The sequence below is a fragment of the Gorilla gorilla genome, chromosome 3 (genome assembly GCF_029281585.2).
Source record: "Gorilla gorilla gorilla isolate KB3781 chromosome 3, NHGRI_mGorGor1-v2.1_pri, whole genome shotgun sequence".
Classification (NCBI taxonomy): Eukaryota; Metazoa; Chordata; class Mammalia; order Primates; family Hominidae; genus Gorilla; species Gorilla gorilla.
In genome coordinates this window covers 123028655-123047710 of record NC_073227.2, presented here as the reverse complement: position 1 = coordinate 123047710, position 19056 = coordinate 123028655, and the positions used below count along the sequence as shown (strand labels likewise).

Sequence of the window (19056 nt, the reverse complement as noted above, 5' to 3'; positions counted from 1 at the left end):
GCCTGGAGTGCAGTGGCGCAATCTTGGCTCACTGCAGCCTCTGCCTCCCGGGTTCAAGCGATTCTCCTGCCTCAGCCTCCTGAGTAGCTGTGATTACAGGCATGTGCCACCACGCCCAGCTAATTTTGTATTTTTAGTAGAGATGGGGTTTCTCCATATTGGCCAGTCTCGAACTCCTGACCTCAGGTGATCTGCCTGCCTCAGCCTCCCAAAGTGCTGGGATTACAGGCGTAAGCCACTGCGCCTGGCCAAAAGAAATATTTCTAAGGTGAAAAATAGTACTTTTTAAGTTGAAGCAACTATTCAATATCAAGGAACATTGAAATAGAACCTCAGAAATCTCACAGATGTCAGTGGATAAGTTAAAAGCTGGTTAAATATTTGTTGCTTTCTTTGCTCAGCACTGTGTTTATTTGATAAAAGAAATACAGTAGGTACACTGATCCCTTCTTGTGTGGGGAGGGGAGATACAAACAATTACCAAACAAAACAAATAACCTTCCAAGATAAGAGCCAGAAAATCAAAGATCAGTGAGGATTTGAGAAGTTAGGGAAATGAAGGATGAAGATGGAGGCAAGTGAGATCTTAAATGAGAGCATGCAATGCTCAGTGTAATCACACGGAGGCCTAACTAGATGAAATCAGTAAGAAAGAATGTGGGGTGTCAGTTCAAGAGTTCTGTTATCTTGAGAGCCCTGGTGACCTTAGCTTGCTATTCAATTGAGCCAAATCTGTATTTTCTGAAGGCAGAAGATGAAAGCAAATGATAGATGCTTAGATTTGAGGAGGTTATTTGGTGCTGTTGGTATTTTTAAACTTTAAAAAGGCATTAAAAGATCTCATTTAAATTGCACATGTAAATGTGGCTGTGCTTATAATTCTCTAGTTTAGTGCTTCCCAAACTATTCTTCTGAGGTGTAATCCAACTAAAGATTTTCGCTACTAAAATCAAACAATAGTTTAATCTCCCTTCATCCTATGTTACCACCCATACGTTTTCTCAGGTATAAATAACAGAATCTGGTGTGAGAAGTGGTCTGAGCTGAGCGCAGTGGCTCATGCCTGTAATTCCAGCACTTTGGGAGGCCAAAGTGGGTGGATTCCCTGAGCCTAAGAGTTAGAGACCAACCTGGGCAACATGGCAAAATCCTATCTCTGACAAAAAATACAAAAAATACAAAAATTAGCCAGGCCTGGTGGCGTTCACCTGTAGTCCCAGCTACTCGAGAGGCTGAGGTGGCAGGATCGCTTGAGCTCAGGAGGTAGAGCTGCTGTGAGTTGTGATTGTACCACTGCACTCCAGCCTGGGTGACGGAACGAGATGCTGTTTAAAAAAAAAAAAAAAGTGGTCCGATTTAGCAAAAAGTTATTTATTTGTTTTGAAGCTTAATCAGTATTTTGGGTGGTCTGCAAAATGCATTATAAGCTCTGGGTACCCTGATGCCTGAAAAAAATTTGAATAATACTGCTCTGGTTTAATTTACAATTTGAATATGAAACTAAACATTTCTTCCTGAGTTATTAGAGTTCACTTTATTAGTCACTAGTGACTGAGTGAATTTTATATGAATTAATTTAAATGATGCTTAAAATTCAGTTTAGATTCAGTGTAAATAGTTCCTCCTCTCAACTACATTGGTGAAGGTTAAATACATTTTTTAAATTGACACATAATATTTGTACATATTTATGGGGTATGTGTGGTATTTTGTTACATGCATAGAATGTGTAATGATCAAGTCAAGGTAATTCGGGTATCTATCACCTCTAGTATTTATCATTTCTCTATGTTGGGAATATTTCAAGTCCTCTCTTCTAGCTATTTTGAAATATACAATACATGTTGTTAAGTATAGTCACACTATTACGCTGTCAAACATTAGAACTTATTCCTTCTATATAAATGCATGCTTGTACCCATTCATCAGCCTTTCTTCATTCCTCTCTGCCACTCATATACCCCTCCTAGCCTCTGGTCTCTATTATTTCACTCTCTACCTCCATGAGATCAACATTTTTACCTCCGATGTGTGAGTGGCAAGATGCAAAATTTGTCTTTCTGTGTCTGACTAATTTCACTTAACATAATGACCTCCAGTTCCATCCATGTTGCTGTGGAAGACATGATTTTATTCTTTTTTATCCATTCATCTGTTGATGGACACTTAGGTTGATTCTATATCTTTGCTATTGTGAATAGTGCTGCAATAAACATGGGGGTGCAAGTATCTTTTTGTTATACTGATTTCTTTTTCTGTGGATAGTTACCTATTGGTGGGATTCTTGGATTGTATGGTAATGGCTCTACTATTAGTTTCTTGAGAAATATAGTATTTCCATTGTGGCTGTACTCACTCATATTCCCACAACAGTGTATAAATGTTTCTTTCCTCTTCTCTGCATCCTCTCCAGCATCTATTATTTTTTGTCTTTTCAGTAATAGTCATTCTAACTGGAGTAAGATAGTATTTGTGGTTTTGATTTACAGTTCCCTGATGATTAGTGATGTTGACCATTTGTACATATACCTGTTGGCCATTTGTATGTCTTCTTTAGAGAAATGTCTATTCATGTCCTTTGCCCAATTTTAAATGGGGTTATTTGCTTTTTTACTGTTCAGTTGAGTTCCTTGTGTATTCCAGATATTAGTACCTTGTCAAATGAATAGTCTGCAAATATTTTCTCCCATTCAACAAGTTGTCTCTACATTCTGTTGAATGCTTCCTTTGCTGTGAAGAAGCTTTTTAGTTTAATATAGTACTATTTGTCTATGTTTGTGTTTGTTATCTTTGCTTTTGAGGTCTTAGCTATAAAAATCTTTGTCTAGATCGATGTCTTGAAATGCTTCTCGTATGTTTTCTTCTAGTAGTTTTATTGTTTCAGGTCTTATGTTTAAGTCTTTAATCCATCTTGAGTTGATTTTTATTTATGGTGAGAGATAAGAGTCCAGTTTCATTTTTCTGCTTATGGATATCCAATTTTCCCTGCACCATTTATTGAAGAGGATTGAAGAGGGTATTCTTTCTCCAATGCATGTTCTCTGACCAAGATGTCTTTGTGAAAAATCAGTTAGTTATTAATAAGTGGATTTATTTCTGGGGTTTACACTCTGTTCCTTTGGTTTATGTGTCTGTTTTCAGGTAGTGTGATGCCTTCTTTTGACTCAGGATTGCTTTGGTTGTTTGAGCTCTTTTTTGTTTCCATGTGAATTGTAGGATTTTTTTTCTATTTCTGTAAAAAGTGACTTTGGTATTTTGATAGTGATTGCATTGACTCTGTACATTGCTTTGGGTAGTGTGGTGGTCATTTTAATGATATTAATTCTTCCAACCCATGAGCATGGGATGTTTTTCGATTTGTTTGTGTGACCTCTTCAATTTATTTCATCAGACCTTTATGGTTTTCCTTGTAGAGGTCTTTCACCTTTTTGGTTACATTTATTCCTAGGTATTTTATTTTTTGTAGCTATTGTAAATGGGATTGCCTTCTTGATTTCTTTCTCAGCTAGTTCATCATTGATGTGTAGAAACACTACTAATTTTTGTATGTTGACTTTGTGTCCTACAAATTTGCTGAATTTATTTATCAGATCTAAGAATTTTTTTATGAATCTTCCAAGTTTTTGCAGATGTAAGAGCATGTCATCTGCAAAGAGGAATAATTTTACTTCCTCTTTTCCAATTTGGTACCTTTTATGTTTTTCTCTTGCTTTATTGCCCTGGATAGGACTTCCAGCATTTTATTGGATAGGAGTGGTGAACGTGGGCATCTTTTTCCCATTCTAGTTCTTAGAGGAAAGACTTTCAGCTCCTCCTCATTTGGTGTGATGTTAGCTCTGGGTTTTTATATATGGCCTTTATTATGTTGAGGTATGCTCCCTCTATGACTAATTTGTTGATAGTTTTTATCATGAAGGGATATTGAATTTTATTAAATGCTTTTTCTGCATCTGTTGAGATGATCATCTGTTTTCTGTCTTTCATTCTGTTGATGTGATGTATCACGTTTATTTATTTGTGCAAATGTAAGATCCTTGCATCCCTGGGATAAATTCTACTTGCTCATGGTATATTATCTTTTTGATATACTGTTGGAGTTGGTTTGCTAGGATTTTGTTGAGGATCTTTGGATCCATGCTAATCAGGGATATTGAGCTATAGTTTTCTTTCTTTCTTTTCTTTTCTTTCCTTTTTTTATTTCTTGTTGCCTCTCTGTGTGGTTTTGATATTAGTGTGATGCTGACTTCTAGAATCAGTTAGAGAGAATTATCTCCTCTTCAACTTTTGGAATAGTTTGTGTGGAATTGGTATTAGTTCTTCGTTGTAACTTTGGTAAAATTTGGCAGTGAAGGCATCCAGTCCTGGATTTTTTTCTGTTGGAAGATTTTATTGCTGATTCAGTCTTGCTACTTATTATTAGTCGTTCAGGTTCACTATTTCCTTCTTTCCTTCCTTTCTCTCTCTCTCTTTCTCTCTTTCTTTCTTTCTTTTTTTCCTTCCTTCCTTCCTTTCTTTTTCTTTTCTTTTCTTCCTTCCTTCCTTTCTTTCTTTCTTTTCTTTCTCTCTCTTTCTTTCTTTCTTTCTTTCTTCCTTTCTTCCTTTCTTTTTTCCTTTCCTTTCCTTTTCTGCCTTGCCTTGCCTTTTCCTTTTTCCTCCCTCTCTCCCTCCTTTCCTTTCTTTTCCTTTCCTTCCTGACAGGGCCTTGCTATGTTGCCCAGGCTGGTTTCCAACTCCTGTTCTCAAGCAATCCTCCTGCCTTGGCCTCCCAAAGTGTTGGAATTACATGAGCCACTGCGCCTGGCCTCTATTTTTTTGTCAGTCAGTATTGGCAGGTTGTATGTGTCCAGGAATTTACCTATTTCCTCTATGTTTTTCAGTTTGTTAGTGTATAGTCGTTCATAATACTCTCTGGTGATCTGTTGTGTTTCTGTAGTATCAGTTGTAATGTATCCTTTCTCATTTCTCATATATATATATTTTGTATATAATAATATACAAAATATTATTATATTTTGTAAACGTGTATTAGGTTCATTTGGTCTAAAGTACAGCTTTCTGATTTTGTTATTTGGGTCTTCTCCTTGATTAGTCTACATAGGGGTTTATCAATCTTGTTTTCAGAAAACAAACTTTTCATTTCATTGATCCTTTGCTGTTTTTTTTGTCTCTATTTCATTGAGTTCTGCTCTGATCATTATTATCACTTTTCTTCTTCTAATTTTGGATTGAGTTTGTTCTTGTTTTTCTAGTTCCTTGAGGAGCATTGTTAGGTTGTTTATTTGAAATCTTTCTACTTTTTGGATGTAAGTATCTGTTGCTATAAACTTCCCTCTTAGCACTGCTTTTGCTGTATTCCATAGGTTTTGATATGTTGTGCTTCAATTTTTATCTGTTTCAAGACATTTTTTTACTACCTCCTTAATTTCCTTCTTGACCCAATTGTCATTTCAGAGCATGTTGTTTAATTTCCATGTGCTTGTGCAGGTTTCAAAGTTCCTCTTGTTATTGATTTCTAGTTTTATTCCGTTGTGGTCTGAAAAGATACTTGATATGATTTTAATTTTTAAAAACTTGTTGAGTCATTTTTTTGCCTAATGTATTATCTATCCTTGAGAATATGCTATGTGCTAATGAGAAGAATGTGCATTTTGTAGCTATAGTATATTTTTTTAATGTGTATTAGGTTCATTTGGTCTAAAGTACAGCTTAAATACAGTGTTTCTTTGTTAACTTTTTGTCTAGATGATCTGTGTAATGCTGAGAGTAAGATGTTGAAATCCCCCACTATTATTGTATTGGAATCTATCTCTCTTTAGATTTGGTAATATTTGCTTCATGAATCTGGGTGCTCCAAGTTGGGTGCAGATATATGTAGAATTATTATATTCTCTTGTGGATTTGATCATTTTATCATGATATAGTGACCTTTTTTGTCTGTTTTTACTGTTTTTTGACTTAAACTTTGTTTTATTTGATATTGATACAGCTATGCCTGCTCATTTTTATTTCCATTTGCATGGAATGTATTTTTCCATTCCTTTACTTTCAGTCCATGTATGTCTTTAGGAGTGAGTTGAGCTACTTGTAGGCAGCATATAGTTTGGTCATGTTTTTAAAAAATCCTGTCAGTCAATTTATATCTTTTAAGTGGAAAGTTTAATTCATTTACCCTCAAGGTTATTATTGATATATGAGGGCTTATTCCTGTCATTTTATTAATTGACTTCTGGTTGTTTTGTATACCTTTTTTTCTTTCTATTATTGTTTATCACTGTGGTTTGGTGTTTTTCTGTAGTGTTAACATTTGGGTCCTTTATGATCCTCATTTGTGTTTACTCAACCAGTGGTTTTATGCTTTTATGTATTTTCATGATGGTAGATATTATCCTTTTGCTTCCATATGTAGAACTCCCTTAACCATTTCTTGTAGGTCTGGTCTAGTGGTGATGAATTCCCTCAGCTTTTGCTTGTCTTAGAAAGATGATTTGTCCGTTATTTATGAAGGATAAATTTGCTGGGTATGGCATCCTTGGCTGGGAGCTGTTCTCTTTCAGCACTTTGAATATATCATTCCATTTTTTCCTGGCCTGTGACGTTTTTGCTGAAAAATCTGATCTGCTGTTAGTGTGTTGAGGGTTTCCTTATAAGTAACTAGGTGCTTTTCTCTTGCTGATTTTAGAATTCTCTCTTTGTCTTTGACTTTTGACAGTTTGACTGTAATGTGCCACGGAGAAGGCCTTATTGAATGGATCTGTTTGGGAATCTCTGAGATTTTTTTATCTATATATTAAATCTCTTGCTAGACTTGGGAAGTTTTCAGCTATTATTTTGTTAAATAGGTTTTCTCTCTTTGTAATTTTCTGTTTGCTTTCTGGCACACTGAAAATTAGAATATTTAGTCACTTTATGGTATTCCATATGTCATGTAGTCTTTTGTCAATCTTTTTGATTCTTTTAAAAAAGTTTTGTTTGACTGGTTTACTTCCAAAAATGTGTCCTCAAGTTCTGAAATTCTTTCTTCTGCTTTCTCTAGTTATTGTTGAAGCTTTCAAATGTATTTTGTATTTCATTCAACAAATTCTTCAGTTCCAGAATTTATGTTTGGTTCTTTTTTATTGTATCTGTCTGTTTGGTAAATTTCTTATTGATACCCTGAATTGTTTTTCTGATTTCTTTTTTTTTCTGAGTTATCTTGCATCTCAATGAATGTCTTTAGTTTCCTTATTTTGAATTCTTTATATGGGATTTCATACATTTTATTGGAATCTGTTGTTGGATAATTATTGTGTTCCTTTGAAAGTGTCATATTTCCTTGCTTTTGCATGTTTCTTGTGTCCTCATGTTTATATCCATGCATCTGGTATAACAACCACTTCTTCTAATTTTTTTGAATTCTTTTTTATAGGGGAGGAATTTTTCCTGAAGATGTATCTGTGGTATTGTTTGGGTAGGGCACTTTTGCTTTGATTTTGAGTGCTTGCAATAGTATAGTTTTTGTATGATTTCTTCAGCTGTAAACAGCATCAGTGGTGTTTGTGATTTCCTCAGTGGCTTAGGGTATAGTTGTTAGTGGAGGCTGTAGTGAAGTTTTGCTGGGAATGGGGACATCAAGAAGGCCAGTCCTTGGACTTTACTGGTGGCAGCAGCAGGCTGAATGTGCCTGTCCTTGGGCTTCAGTGCAGTATATGCTGGCACTGGTGTTAGTGAGTCCAAGCATGATGAATCTTGGGCCTCCAGGTGACTGGCCTGCTTGGGTGCTGGCAGTGGCAGTGGTAGACCACTGGTCTGGATGGGTGGGTCTTCAGGCCACTGGACAGCAGGTATGGCATGGGAAATGGCAGTAGCAGTGGCAGGACAATCCTCTGGTTTCCAAGAAGTCTGCATTGGTGTTGACAGTGGCAGCAACAGGCTGGGCACACTAGTCCCCAGGCCCGTAGGTGGCACATGCAGGCAGATGTTAGCTGTGGTAGTAGCTGCAGGCTTAGTGGGCCTGTCCTCAGGCTCCTGGGAGGAGTGCTGAGGTACCAACAGTGGTGGATGGGACAGGGTCATCCCCAGGCTTCCAGACCATTTGCTCAGGCACTGAGTGGGAGTGTAGAGTCAGGCCAGGCAGGCCGGTCCTCAGACCCCTCTAGTGGTGCATGTGGGAGCTGGCTGTGGTAGGCAGGCATGGGATGATATCCAGATCACTGGTGGAATGCTTGGGTGGGGGCAGTAGTGACTGTGCTGCCGCCCTGCTCCTGGGGAGGATGGGGTTGCTTTCAGTGGCAGTAGCTATAGGTGACTGGAGAGCATGCACTTTCGCCCCAGGTAGTGGAGATAAGCAGGGTAGCCCTTCCACAGGGTGTTTTGAAATGTGCAGCAGCCCTGCTCCTGGGGGTGGTGGAGTTGCTTCAGCATTGGTGGCAGCAGCCAGCAGCAGTGCCTGGCTACACTTGGGGATGTCAGTAAGTCTCCAGGAATGTGGAGATGTAGGGGCTATTAAGCCCAAAGTCAGCATGCAGTCCAATCGGGGCTAGGCTCTAAAATGGTGCCTTGCTTTAACCGCTTAGGAGCTCCCTCTCTGGAGCAATGCCATTGCATATCTTGTAGCTCCCTATACTAGTCCTGGGGGCTGCGAGGGTGGAGGTGCTCTCTCATGGCTAGGATTGCAGGAGTCCATAATGGGAATGTAGACCACTGGAGGCCACTCACTTACCTTCTCCCAGCATTGGGGAGCCTCTCCAGGCTTTCAGCTGGTCCCTGCTAAGCAGGGTTCCTTGCTTTTCTCTCCTTCCTTACCTTAGGTGTTTTCTGTCACTTCTCTGTTGAATTTCAGTGTTTTTTGATAGGTGATCTATCTGAAGGGGTTCTTCTTTGTGGAGGTGGCAAATACCAGATGCCACTAGTCAGCCATCTTGAAGCTCCTCCCTCATTTTTGAAATATTATGACAGTAATATATTTTGTACTTAACATAGAGAAATATATGTTTCCTGTTAAGAAGATGTGCTTTGTACATGTTAAGCAGTAATTCCTATATTTCTAATTAATTTTATAGTTATCAATTTGGTTGTTTGATGTAATAAAATTAGAGTGTAAGCTCATGAGAGCATTAAAAGAGTTCTACCTTTAGGAGTTTCTCCAGAATTTTTTTTTTCAGTTTTTATCTGGAAGACAGCAGTTATCACTGATATCAATAGACATTTAAACGTTGAAAAATAATAAAAGAATAAGCTAATGTGGTCTGGATACTTTTATGTATTTATTTGGTATGTACTATGAGGCAGGCACTGTGAGAGTTACTGAAAATTTTTTAAAAAGCTTAGTTCATAATAAAAAAGATACATATAATTTTTATTTAAAATAAAATGTATTCATTTTTAAAATTTAAGTGTGAAATGAGGTGGGTCAAAACTAATGCAAGGCTGGGCGTGGTGGCTCATGCTTGTAATCTTTAGCACTTTGGGAGACCAAGTTCAAAGGGTCACTTGAGGCCAGAAGTTTGAACCAGCCTGAGCAGACATTGTCTCTACAAAAAATAAAAAAATTAGCCATGTGTGGTGGTATATGCCTGTAGTCCCAAGTATTCGGAGGCTGAGGTGGGATTATAACCGCCCAATAAATTCACCTTGCCTGCTGCCTAGACAGAGCTGGTTTATCAAGACAGGGGAATTGCAATGGAGAAAGAGTAATGCAGGCAGAGCTGGCTGTGTGAGAAACCAGAGTTTTATTATTACTCAAATCAGTCTCCCCAAGCATTCAGCATTTGGGATCAAATTTTTTTTTTTTTTTTTTTTTTTTTTTTTGAGACAGAGTTTTGCTCTGTTGCCCAGGCTGGAGTGCAGTGGCGTGATCTTGGCTCACTGCAACCTCCGCCTCCCAGGTTCAAGTGATTCTCCTGCCTCAGCCTCCCGAGTAGCTGGTACTACAGGTGTTCGACACCACGCCTGGCTTATTTTTTGTATTTTTGGTAGAGATGGGGTTTCACTGTGTTAGTGGGGATGGTCTCGATCTCCTGACCTTGTGATCCACCTGCCTCGGCCTCCCAGAGTGCTGGGATTACAGGCGTGAGCCACCATGCTGGGTGGGATCAGAGTTTTTAAAGATAATCTGGTGGGTAGGGGCTTGCAAAGTGGGGAGTGCTGACTGGTCAGGTTGGAGATGGAATCATAGGGGGAACGAAGTAAAGTTTTCTTGCTGTCTTCTTTCCTGAGTGGGATGGCAGAACTGGTTGAGCCAGATTACCAGTCTGGGTGGTGTCAGCTGATCCATCCAGTGCAGGGTCTGCAGAATATCTCAAGCACTGATCTAGGTTTTACAATAGTGATGTTATCCCCAGGAGCAATTTGGGGATGTTCAGACTCTTGGAGCCAGAGGTTGCATGACCCCTAAACTGTAATTTCTAATCTTGTAGCTAATTTGTTAGTCCTGCAAAGGCAGACTCGTCCCCAGGCAAGAAGGGGTCTTTTCGGGAAAGGGCTGCTATCCATTTTGTTTCAGAGTCAAACCATGAACTGAATTCCTTCCCAAAGTTAGTTCAGCCTACTGCCAGGAATGAATAAGAACAGCTTAAATGTTACAAGCAAGATGGAGAGATTAGGTCTGATTTCTTTCATTGTCATAATTTCCTCAGTTATAACTTTGCAAAGGCAGTTTCAGGAGGATTACTTGAGCCTGGGAGGTCAAGGCTGCAGCGAGCTATGATTATTCCACTGTATTCTGGCCTGGGTGACAAAGCAAGACCCTGTCTCAAAAACAAACAAACAACAACTAATGCAAACAATAGCTATCTCTGTAGTAGTGTTACAAATGGTTTGCATTTTATTCTTCTGTTTAACTGTCTTTTCTAAATTTCTATATTGGGCGTCTGTTATATATATGTATATGCAGTAAGTGGATAAAGTAGTTATTAAAACAAACTAATTTAGTCTAGTAACTTCAGCTAACTTGATATGAAAGCCTAAACTAATTAGTCTATGGGACACTTTCTGCCTTCCCCCTGTTGAGGCTAGAAAGAGATACTGTCATCTTTGTGCTTTTTCAAGTGTTCAATTTATATCTTGACTTAAAATTAGTTAGTTTACTCCTGAAGATCAAAGGACCAACCATAGTTCCCTAACTTAATTGTGTATGACAGAAAGAAGGCTATTAAACATTTAAAAATTAACGTGAAATTCTTGTGAATTCATTTACTTATATATATGTATATATCTATGTTTCTTTTCTGTATTCTTAGTCCTTAAAAATAGTGGTTTCTACAGGGTCTGGAGTGGACCTCTAGCAAACTCCAACAGACCTGCAGCTGAGGGTCCTGTCTGTTAGAAGGAAAACTAACAAACAGAAAGGAAATCCACACCAAAAACCCATCTGTACATCACCATCATCAAAGACCAAAAGTAGATAAAACCACAAAGATTGGGAAAAAACAGAGCAGAAAAACTGGAAACTCTAAAAAGCAGAGCACCTCTCCTCCTCCAAAGGAACGCAGCTCCTCACCAGCAATGGAACAAAGCTGGACGGAGAATGACTTTGACGAGTTGAGAGAAGAAGGCTTCAGACGATCAAACTACGAGCTACAGGAGGAAATTCAAACCAAAGGCAAAGAAGTTAAAAACTTTGAAAAAAATTTAGACGAATGTATAACTAGAATAACCAATACAGAGAAGTGCTTAAAGGAGCTGATGGAGCTGAAAGCCAAGGCTCGAGAACTACGTGAAGAATGCAGAAGCCTCAGGAGCCGATGCGATCAACTGGAAGGAAGGGTATCAGCGATGGAAGATGAAATGAATGAAATGAAGCGAGAAGGGAAGTTTAGAGAAAAAAGAATAAAAAGAAACGAACAAAGCCTCCAAGAAATATGGGACTATGTGAAAAGACCAAATCTACGTCTGATTGGTGTACCTGAAAGTGACAAGGAGAATGGAACCAAGTCGGAAAACACTCTGCAGGATATTATCCAGGAGAACTTCGCCAATCTAGCAAGGCAGGCCAACATTCAGATTCAGGAAATACAGAGAATGCCACAAAGATACTCCTCGAGAAGAGCAACTCCAAGACACATAATTGTCAGATTCACCAAAGTTGAAATGAAGGAAAAAATGTTAAGGGCAGCCAGAGAGAAAGGTCAGGTTACCCACAAAGGGAAGCCCATCAGACTAACAGTGGATCTCTCAGCAGAAACTCTACAAGCCAGAAGAGAGTGGGGGCCAATATTCAACATTGTTAAAGAAAAGAATTTTCAACCCAGAATTTCATATCCAGCCAAACTAAGCTTCATAAGTGAAGTAGAAATAAAATACTTTACAGACAAGCAAATGCTGAGAGATTTTGTCACCACCAGGCCTGCCCTAAAAGAGCTCCTGAAGGAAGCACTAAACATGGAAAGGAACAACTGGTACCAGCCGCTACAAAATCATGCCAAAATGTAAAGACCATCGAGACTAGGAAGAAACTGCATCAACTAACGAGCAAAATAACCAGCTAACATCATAATGACAGGATCAAATTCACACATAAGAATATTAACTTTAAATGTCAATGGACTAAATGCTCCAATTAAAAGACACAGACTGGCAAATTGGATAAAGAGTCAAGACCCATCAGTGTGCTGTATTCAGGAAACCCATCTCCCATGCAGAGACACACATAGGCTCAAAATAAAAGGATGGAGGAAGATCTACCAAGCAAATGGAAAACAAAAAAAGGCAGGGGTTGCAATCCTAGTCTCTGATAAAACAGACTTTAAACCAACAAAGATCAAAAGAGACAAAGAAGGCCATTACATAATGGTAAAGGGATCAATTCAACAAGAAGAGCTAACTATCCTAAATATATATGCACCCAATACAGGAGCACCCAGATTCATAAAGCAAGTCCTGAGTGACCTACAAAGAGACTTAGACTCCCACACATTAATAATGGGGGACTTTAACACCCCACTGTCAACATTAGACAGATCAACGAGACAGAAAGTTAACAAGGATACCCAGGAATTGAACTCAGCTCTGCACCAAGTGGACCTAATAGACATCTACAGAACTCTCTACCCCAAATCAACAGAATATACATTTTTTTCAGCACCACACCACACCTATTCCAAAATTGACCACATAGTTGGAAGTAAAGCACTCCTCAGCAAATGTAAAAGAACATAAATTATAACAAACTATCTCTCAGACCACAGTGCAATCAAACTAGAACTCAGAATTAAGAAACTCACTCAAAACCGCTCAACTACATGGAAACTGAACAACCTGCTCCAGAATGACTACTGGGTACATAACGAAATGAAGGCAGAAATAAAGATGTTCTTTGAAACCAACGAGAACAAAGACACAACATACCAGAATCTCTGGGACACATTCAAAGCAGTGTGTAGAGGGAAATTTATAGCACTAAATGCCCACAAGAGAAAGCAGGAAAGATCCAAAATTGACACCCTAACATCACAATTAAAAGAATTAGAAAAGCAAGAGCAAACACATTCGAAAGCTAGAAGAAGGCAAGAAATAACTAAAATCAGAGTAGAACTGAAGGAAATAGAGACACAAAAAACCCTTCAAAAAATTAATGAATCCAGGAGCTGGTTTTTTGAAAGGATCAACAAAATTGATAGACAGCTAGCAAGACTAATAAAGAAAAAAAGAGAGAAGAATCAAATAGATGCAATAAAAATGATAAAGGGGATATCACCACCAATCCCACAGAAATACAAACTACCATCAGAGAAAACTACAAACACCTCTACAAAAATAAACTAGAAAATCTAGAAAAAATGGATAAATTCCTGGACACATACACTCTCCCAAGACTAAACCAGGAAGAAGTTGAATCTCTGAATAGACCAATAACAGGATCTGAAATTGTGGCAATAATCAATAGCTTACCAACCAAAAAGAGTCCAGGACCAGATGGATTCACAGCCGAATTCTACCAGAGGTACAAGGAGGAACTGGTACCATTCCTTCTGAAACTATTCCAATCAATAGAAAAAGAGGGAATCCTCCCTGACTCATTTTATGAGGCCAGCATCATCCTGATACCAAAGCCTGGCAGAGACACATCCAAAAAAGAGAATTTTAGACCCATATCCTTGATGAACGTTGATGCAAAAATCCTCAATAAAATACTGGCAAACCGTATCCAGCAGCACATCAAAAAGCTTATCCACCATGATCAAGTGGGCTTCATCCCTGGGATGCAAGGCTGGTTCAATACATGCAAATCAATAAATGTAATCCAGCATATAAACAGAACCAAAGACAAAAACCACATGATTATCTCAATAGATGCAGAAAAGGCCTTTGACAAAATTCAACAACCCTTCATGCTAAAAACTCTCAATAAATTAGGTATTGATGGGATGTATCTCAAAATAATAATAGCTATTTATGAGAAACCCACAGCCAATATCATATTGAATGGGCAAAAACTGGAAGCATTCCCTTTGAAAACTGGCACAAGACAGGGATGCCCTCTCTCACCATTCCTATTCAACATAGTGTTGGAAGTTCTGGCCAGGGCAATTAGGCAGAAGAAGGAAATAAAGGGTATTCAATTAGGAAAAGGGGAAGTCAAATTGTCCCTGTTTGCAGACGACATGATTGTATATCTAGAAAACCCCATTGTCTCAGCCCAAAATCTCCTTAAGCTGATAAGCAACTTCAGCAAAGTCTCAGGATACAAAATCAATGTATAAAAACCACAAACATTCTTATACACCAATAACAGACAAACAGAGAGCCAAATCATGAGTGAACTCCCATTCACAATTGCTTCAAAGAGAATAAAATACCTAGGAATCCACCTTACAAGGGACATGAAGGACCTCTTCAAGGAGAACTACAAACCACTGCTCAATGAAATAAAAGAGGATACAAACAAATGGAAGAACATTCCATACTCATGGGTAGGAAGAATCAATATTGTGAAAATGGCCATACTGCCCAAGGTAATTTATAGATTCAATGCCATCCCCATCAAGCTACCAATGACTTGCCTCGCAGAATTGGAAAAAACTACTTTAAAGTTCATATGGAACCAAAAAAGAGCCCACATCACCAAGTCAATCCTAAGCCAAAAGAACAAAGCTGGAGGCATCACACTACCTGACTTCAAACTATACTACAAGGCTACAGTAACCAAAACAGCATGGTACTGGTACCAAAACAGAGATATAGATCAATGGAACAGAATACAGCCCTCAGAAATAACGCCGCATACCTACAACTATCTGATCTTTGACAAACCTGAGAAAAACAAGAAATGGGGAAAGGATTCCCTATTTAATAAATGGTGCTGGGAAAACTGGCTAGCCATATGTAGAAAGCTGAAACTGGATCCCTTCCTTACACCTTATACAAAAATCAATTCAAGATGGATTAAAGACTTAAATGTTAGACCTAAAACCATAAAAACCCTAGAAGAAAACCTAGGCATTACCATTCAGGACATAGGCATGGGCAAGGACTTCATGTCTAAAACACCAAAAGCAATGGCAACAGAAGCCAAAATTGACAAATGGGATCTAATTAAACTAAAGAGCTTCTGCACAGCAAAAGAAACTACCATCAGAGTGAACAGGCAACCTACAAAATGGGAGAAAATTTTCACAACCTACTCATCTGACAAAGGGCTAATATCCAGAATCTACAATGAACTCAAACAAATTTACAAGAAAAAGACAAACAACCCCATCAAAAAGTGGGCAAAGGACATGAACAGACACTTCTCAAAAGAAGACATTTATGCAGCCAAAAAACACATGAAAAAATGCTCACCATCACTGGCCATCAGAGAAATGCAAATCAAAACCACAATGAGATACCATCTCACACCAGTTAGAATGGCAATCATTAAAAAGTCAGGAAACAACAGGTGCTGGAGAGGTTGTGGAGAAATAGGAACACTTTTACACTGTTGGTGGGACTGTAAACTAGTTCAACCATTGTAGGAGTCAGTGTGGCGATTCCTCAGGGATCTACAACTAGAAATACCATTTGACCCAGCCATCCCATTACAGGGTATATACCCAAAGGACTATAAGTCATGCTGCTCTAAAGACACATGCACACGTATGTTTATTGCAGCACTATTCACAATAGCAAAGACTTGGAACCAACCCAAATGTCCAACAATGATAGACTGGATTAAGAAAATGTGGCACATATACACCATGGAATACTATGCAGCCATAAAAATGATGAGTTCATGTCCTTTGTAGGGACATGGATGAAATTGGAAATCATCATTTTCAGTAAACTATCGCAAGAACAAAAAACCAAACACCGCATATTCTCACTGATAGGTGGGAACTGAACAATGAGATCACATGGACACAGGAAGGGGAATATCACACTCTGGGGACTGTTGTGGGGTGGTGGGAAGGGGGAGGGATAGCATCGGGAGATACACCTAATGCTAGATGACGAGTTAGTGGGTGCAGCGCACCAGCATGGCACATGTATACATATGTAACTAACCTGCACAATGTGCACATGTACCCTAAAACTTAAAGTATAATAAAAAAAAAAAGCGCAGTCAAAAAAAAAAGAAAAAAAAAGAAAATGTGGCACATATACACCATGGAATACTATGCAGCCATAAAAAATGATGAGTTCATGTCCTTTGTAGGGACATGGATGAAATTGGAAATCATCATTCTCAGTAAACTATCGCAAGAACAAAAAACCAAACACCGCATATTCTCACTCATAGGTGGGAATTGAACAATGAGAACACATGGACACCGGAAGGGGAACATCACACTCTGGGGACTGTTGTGGGGTGGGGGGAGGGGGGAGGGATAGCATTGGGAGATATACCTAATGCTGGATGGCGAGTTAGTGGGTGCAGCGCACCAGCATGGCACATGTATACATATGTAACTAACCTGCACATTGTGCACATGTACCCTAAAACTTAAAGTATAATAATAATTAAAAAAATAAAATAAAATAAAAATTTGTCAGTCTTGCTTATTTGATAAGCATGAATTTTTTAATGCATTCATTTGGAATCAATTTTTCATTCATCTTTAAATTATTTTTTCCATAAAATAATCCTTGAAAATAACTTTATGGGTATTTTGCTTGAAATACCCATAAAGAGGGTAGGTTGCTTGAATAATTTTTCCTCTGATTAGTCTCCTCATTGCTTGAGTAAATTTTCTTCTTTGGAGCTGACTAACTTATCCTTATTCTAGGGAACATTTTGCCTTGCGTCTCTTTTGCCTTGATTTCAGTTTCAAGGATTTTGTACTGCTAAGTAGGCAAGGAGATCTTGCTGCTTGGTGAAGAAGAGGGAAAACAGCTGTTTTAACTAACTGTGGGCCAGCATTTTTGGCTAACGCAATGGTTAGCTCTTTGAAAAGCAGCTGCTTAAGTCTGTCCCATGATTCTGGCAGGAGTACAGGAAAATATCTAATGTTTGAATTTATAAATTCCATGGCTTGTTCATTTCATTTGGTGTCATTGCTGTTTCTTTAAATGCACATAACTACCTTTCCCTGCAGCTTTTCATACTCTATTAAAGATGGAGGAAGAAGAGAGCCTGTAAAAGGGGGAGCTGTGAGGAGCTCAGCAGGGCAAAGCTAATCCAGGCAGCTATCTTTGAATAGGTTTTCCCCCCAATGAGATGAAGCATCTTTTTCATCTACCAGTGTTTGCAGATTCATCCCTTGCTGACTTGAATGTGCCCTGCCTCTGAACTTTCACAGTCCTTGTGGTTCCTGATGCCATCCTGTATTCTTAACTGTGACACTTGGGTATATTGTATCTTTCTAAATATGTTCAGAGAGTTAGAGACAACATATTTGCCTTTTTGGATTGGGATATAATTTATAATGCCTGTCAAGGTTTTACAGACAGTAGTTATTCAAGAAATAGATTTCATTTGCTTGACACATATGCTCACATAACTATTTTAGTGCCCTTATCAGCTAGTTTAGGTTACAAAGACACTATTTTGATAAGTACAGGAACTGTGGCATCATATAAATACACGTTTAGCAGAGGGTCAGACATATTCTCTATGTTTGTAGATTTCAGTGTCCTTTCTTTTTTTACTTTGAGACAAAGTCTCATGCTGTTGCACAGGCTGGAGTGTAGTGGAGCGATCTCAGCTCACATTAGCCTTGACCTCCTGGGCTCAAGCGATCCTCTCATCTCAGCCGCTGAAGTAGCTGGGACCACAGGCGTGCCACCACACCCAGCTAATTTTAAAATTATTTTTAGAGATGGGGTCTCATTATGTAGCCCAGGCTGGTCTCAAACACCTGGGCTCAAGAGATCCTCCTGCCTCAGCCTACCAAAGTGCTGGGACTATAGGCATGAGCCACTACACCTGGCCCATTTCAGTATTCTTTTTTACAGAGACCCTCTTAGGCTAACATTTTATTGTTACAGTGCCCCCAGAATGCTTTGTTTTACATTGAATATATTCGACATTTGGCTTTAGGACTCTGAAAGGCAAAAAGTACCTTTGCTTTTGCTTTTCCTCATTATTCATATACAAATGTCAATCGTTGTGTACCTGTGAGTGTCATTCCTTTTGGTAGGCATCGCTGCGAGAGGCTCATGGAAAGTCGAGAGCACCAGAGTTAGAAAACCTGGACCCTTGGCTTGTCCACTGGCTCAAGAGGGAAGTGCTGCAGTCAGGAACTCAGAAACATCTGCAAAGTGACGAGAACATCTCCAAGTTTCTTCTACCTCGAACATTTTGTGGTTCTTTTCCTTTGTTTGTAAGTTAGAATAGTCATTACCACCTAATGAGGGTATAAGTGTGGAACAACCCAGTTTTTCTTGAAACTAGACATCACATGACTAGATGAAAACATTGATACTTGAGTCTTTATTACAATCAATTAAAGCAAGGCTCAGCGTATAGTTTGGGAGTATGTCTTCCTGTTACTTTTTGACAAACTTGAAGTAATGTAACTGAGTCCTCTTATTTTTCTACTTTCTATATCTCTCCTTATACCTTTTTCTCCTAGACAATTGAATAAAGCTTTTTTTTTTTTTTTTTGGCTTTTTGTCCCCCCTCAACTACATCTTAACAAAGGAGTAGACTGTATGGGA

General features: G+C 38.7%; 1 protein-coding gene across 2 annotated transcripts in view; it reads left to right on the top strand.

The window, feature by feature from the left end:
- The window catches only part of MANBA (mannosidase beta), a 129354-nt gene that overhangs the window by 46618 nt on the left and 63680 nt on the right, over nt 1-19056 (top strand). The gene's annotated exons all lie outside the window — the stretch shown is intronic.